This window comes from Helicoverpa zea, chromosome 3 (genome assembly GCF_022581195.2).
Source record: "Helicoverpa zea isolate HzStark_Cry1AcR chromosome 3, ilHelZeax1.1, whole genome shotgun sequence".
Lineage (NCBI taxonomy): Eukaryota > Metazoa > Arthropoda > Insecta > Lepidoptera > Noctuidae > Helicoverpa > Helicoverpa zea.
Genome location: NC_061454.1, coordinates 13,142,834 through 13,148,049, shown reverse-complemented (window position 1 = coordinate 13,148,049; position 5,216 = coordinate 13,142,834). Strand labels below are relative to the sequence as shown.

Sequence of the window (5,216 nt, the reverse complement as noted above, 5' to 3'; positions counted from 1 at the left end):
TAAATATTTCTACAATATTTTTAGATATTAGGAATGTGAGTAAAGGTAGGGGAAGGCACAGAAACCAATTACTACATATTTTGTTTCAGTAGTTAGAAAATAGAATAGGTATTAAATTATCAACTCTGTACCTACGATTTATGGTACCCGTGCTTTTAATTTTTTGTTCACGGTGCAAATAAAACCAGCGGCTTTACTTAGTATGGAGTAAGGTAACAGTATTGCTGATCAGACAACAAAGTCGTTTACCAGTAGCAGGAATCGCGACGATTATTATGTAAAGGAGCCTATTTGTCTTTATGTGTGACACACGGATGACAAAGTACGAACAACATTCATGCTTTAGTTTAGACTTTTACAGTGAGTTTTTAACTTGAAATGGAAAAAAAAGCTAGCCTTATAGATATTAAGTGTAAGAGAAGCAGATTGATTGAAACTGTCAAAGCAGCACTGATATTCAAATGTGTGGATGTGTTTTGTCAGTAAAATTTCTCTTGCTGCGTTTGGAATAACATCTTAGTCAAAATGTGGTAGTCACATGAAATAATTTATTTTCTGCTGTTTCGTGGTTAAACACCAGTTTTAGTAGTAAATATACCTACGGAACACTATTTTGACTAAAGTGTTTTGGAGGTTGGGCCATTTTTATTGTTACTTTATTTCAGGCAACTAGGACCCAAGGGAAATCAGACACAAACATAAATATGGTATCGTCATATTATCCATGAACATATTTTTGTTGGGATATAACCTCTTACATGTTCACAAACATGCTTACCATCCTTCCTCGCTGTATATCTTCCATACCTGTACCAAACCACTGGGATCCTACTCCTGGGAGGCTGCGCTTACAACACCGTTCATTTGTTATCATTACCCCTGATGCTAAGGATTTAAGGGTACGTAAGACCCGCTATTATTCTCATGTATTTCTAAGCTTTGACAGTATAGTTGTGTTGGTATTGTTCGGTTGTTTAGGTTGATGTGGTTGGTTGGGTGCTGGGTTGGTTGAAATTTTACAATAGATTAGGTTCGTAATGATAATAGGTACCTATATACCTGTTAGCACAATCTTATTTTCGTTGACCTTATGGTGATTTTGGAGCTTGTAAAAGAGATTGTTTGTTTACCTTAAAAACTTTTCAGCGCAATAGATTTGAATGGAATTTCGAGGTTATCAGTCAGTGTTTCGTTTTTGAAATCCCTTATTGCATTTGTGACAGTATCTTACCCATACATTTCGGAGTGCATCCTAACATATTCGAAAGCTTCTTCTTCTATTCTATATTTGTTTTTGCTGGATAACAAGCCAGAAGTCTCATAAAAACATTCAATTTCAATAAAAGATTCAATGCATTGCTGTGCCCGAATGAAGTGCGTCACAAACATTTTGTTTATATTTGTAATATACAGGATTATGTGCAAGGTGATTTAGACTGATAGTTTTTTTTATGTTATGGTGTTTTCTTTATTAGTTCCGCTATAAATGGAATCTTATCCTATACCACCTCCTTGTGTTTTATATAACTTATTTTGATAATGGATTTTTCATTTGGAAAACTGATTGTTTCAACATGGCGAAGCAACGATTACAATTCTCAAGTTTCTAAGATACTTTTTGGTTTTTGTTTTCTTGACATTGTTTGTTTTGTCGACTTGACATTGATAATGGCATGAGATTATATATTTTTGAGCATATGTTCATACAGGTCTATTTGCGAAATAGTACCAAAATATATCCATATTATAAAAATATATTTCAATTCTCTTTCTAGGATGACAATATCAACTGTGGCAACAAAAGGGTTGAAAAAAACCTAAATTATTGATAGTAGTAGTATGGGTAGTTTTTTCTTGCCCGTGGTACTACCAGACCGCTTGGTAGTACTACGGGAAGAAAAATATACCCGTGGTACTACTGGTATTACTATTGGTAGTCTACGGGCAACAAACGGTTCATACATATTTTAAGTTGTTTTTTTTTTTCATATTTAGTTAAACATTTTTTTCTGAATGTGTACCTATGCGTTTATATCTGGCACCTATTCTCGACATTTCAGCTGAAAGTAGGCCTATTTACCTGCCTATGCTTACCATTATATCTCTATCTATCACCAATTGGGTCGATAAGTGTGCAGCTAACGAATTTGCATAGTCGTCTGTTTATGTATTCCGTCAGTGAATGTTTGTTATGCTGTAGAATGGTGACGGTATTTTGTGGGAGATATTATGCGGAAATTGATGTTCAAATTCAGTCGAAAATCGGTTATTTATTTGAGGTATTTAAAAATACAATTTAGGAAGAAAAATTGGGATCAACTTCGGTCACACATAATATCAGTATGTCTGTACCTACTTTCAGTTTTACAGAAGGTAAACGTAAACATTTTCTTTTTATTAGCTTGAGTCGTTTTTGAAGTGAAGTTACACTTTTTTTTGATATTTTTTTACTCGTAGTTTTTGTTTAATTTTATGTCGTATATATATTATTACTTTTAAGTAGATAACAATCTTGATCAATTTATTTCCTTAGAAGAAACTTATAGCAATTCTCTTGCACCCTTCCTAACTCTCAAGTCATGAGAAATCCACAAAGAAACTGAAGCTGACCATTGCACAATACACCTACAAACACAGCCCCTACAGACACACACAAACAAACACACAGAAGCATCCTGAGCCTCCAACACATTGTTTGCACGAAGTTCGTTAATCTATCCCGTTTGCACAGCAGCCTGATCATCTTCTAATTGTATGCGAATGCCTAATTCGAACTTATGCGAAATTATGCGAATTGGTGCAAACTACACATTCAGCGCTGCCTACGTTTCATTGAACTGCAGTGTAAAGTCTGGCCTTAGACAGATGTAGTTTTGAGTGGAGTATGAATTTTGAAGTCATCATCTGTCTAGCCTTGTCAACTATGTTGGGGTCGGCTTCCAGTATAACTGAATGCAGGTGAGTGCCAGCGTATGAATTTTGAAGTATCTGGGAAATATTAAGTGGTCATCATCATCTGTCTAGCTTTTTCGAAATAAGGTTCAAATTGACTTTTATAACCGAATGACGCTATATTTTGTACAAAAAGTGGTTTTTATCGAACTGTTTATGCGTTTAATTCTATAGTTTAATCTTTGAGTTCTAAAGTATGAAGGTTTTTGACCTCAAAACTGTCTACAGACTCAAATAAAATGTCTAGATCAATGTCCAATAAAAGAGCTATTAAATCCACAATAAAAATTATATCTAGTCCTTTACTCGTAAATGAAGGGCCCTAAAAATTGCAAAAGCCCCCTAGACGTTACCTATAATTTCGATTTCTTATCAAAACTACTACTTTAATATCTGAAAATAAACTTTAATGGGTTTCTAATAAGGTGGAATTTTCTTTAAAAATAGTATAGAAGCTTGAACCTAACTTTACACTGTGTTGCAATTGAAAGTGCCAAGTTTACGAGCTAGCTGTAATCGATCGGTAACGTGACGAGTGTACAAATGTTAAGCACTAAGTGTTTTGATGGGTGGTTTAAAATTTCATGAAGGGCTGTAAAATTTATTGTTGTAGTGATTAATGGGTAGGGTGTTACTTAGTACCTTAGTACCTACTTACATTTTTCAATGTGCAGTTGAAGGATGGACATTCTGTGAAGGTCATTGACCTCTCGCGGAAAAGGCCATGGTTTCTGTAACTGAGCCAAAATTACTTCTAACATACTTTCAGATAGGTGTTTTATCTCAAAATCTGTTTTAATGTAGTAAAATGTAAAACCTCTAAACTGATTGGGATAGGTAATTTTAAAAAATAGACAATAGACTACTTTTTATTCCTACGTTAGTTATGTATTCAAGTAAAGGAGGCAGTGTTTTTATTACATTGCAGTGCGTTAATTAATTGCCATTGATAAAAAGAGATGTAGTTTTCCCCTCTAAATTGAATAAATATATATACATACCTACTTCTCCAGTTTGACAATTGATGATTTCCTAACTACGCAAAGAATTGACCAATCAAATAGCTTGATGAAACTAATACCGTATCATCAAACCTAAATCAAGTCCTAATTAAAATCTCCGTAACACCGGTGATTTCTAAAACAAACGCATCAACAGCAAACATCCGATTACATGAGAATTAAACGGCAAATTCTGACAAACGAGCCATCCAACTGTGTTTGTCCGACACGTCAAAAGCATGACAGCCCTGTATAGTGTATATAGGTATTTACAACAACCTCTATATACGACCCGTAATTGTTACACAAAATTAGACTCTATTGTCTAAGAAATAAGGTGGGGTTTTGCTTGTGTTGTCTGCAGATTTATGTTGGCCCAAGTTAGCATATCTGTTTGAAGTTTGCAATGCAGATTGGCCAGTTGTGTGAGAATGCAAATAATATGCGCCAATTTCGTCATACAACGGGTCGAGTGAAGTGATATCAATTCAATTTCTGAATCGATTTTGGGATGCCTACTTCGTGTTTTCAGTTGTTTATTTTCATAAGTATTGTAGTGGATTTTTTTTCGCATTTTTTAATTGTTTTCTGTGAAGTAAGTACTCTTTTATGTAAATATCTGTCTGTCACAGAGATATCAATTAAGAAAAATGAAATTGAAAAAATCTTACCGCAAAAGTTAACTTCTGTTATAGATTCAAGTGAAAAAAAAAGCTCTTGGTGTAGTGTGGTAAAAAGTCAACGTCACGCGGTGTTACCAGGCGGTCACCCATCCAAGTACTGACCGCGCCCGATGTTGCTTAACTTCGGTGATCGGACGAGAATCGGTGCTTTCAACGTGGTATGGACGTTGACAATTTCTGCCGCATAATATCAGTATACATACATTGTACGTGTGACTAATTTTAAAGATACAGTTAAAAAAATGGTTACAGCAATTTGCTATTTATTTTTAACCGAGTTACCAAAAAGGATTATTATAAGCTGCCAACAACCTGCCCACATTCCTACATTTAGATACTCACCATAACACACAACCCCATCACAAATTCTATAACTCAAACACATTTTCCATGAATTCACTTAGTCATAACTTTACAATAATTAAGCTTACCCGCAGGGAGTCTGGCAGAGAGGGTGTGCCATGGAGAACAAAATGAATAGCGGAGATGTCATAACGCAAAATCTCCTAAGAAAGTAGCATGCCAAAATGCGGGTGTTCGGGGGACGAGGAACGTTCCTAGCCCCGCTCTTATACGTATT

General features: G+C 35.0%; 1 non-coding gene across 1 annotated transcript; it reads right to left on the bottom strand.

The window, feature by feature from the left end:
- Positions 1–4,689: 4,689 nt before the first annotated feature.
- Positions 4,690–4,808, bottom strand: LOC124629438. Its single transcript, XR_006984292.1, has one exon. It is a non-coding gene; the product is annotated as a 5S ribosomal RNA (ribosomal RNA).
- Between the last annotated feature and the right edge of the window lie 408 nt (positions 4,809–5,216).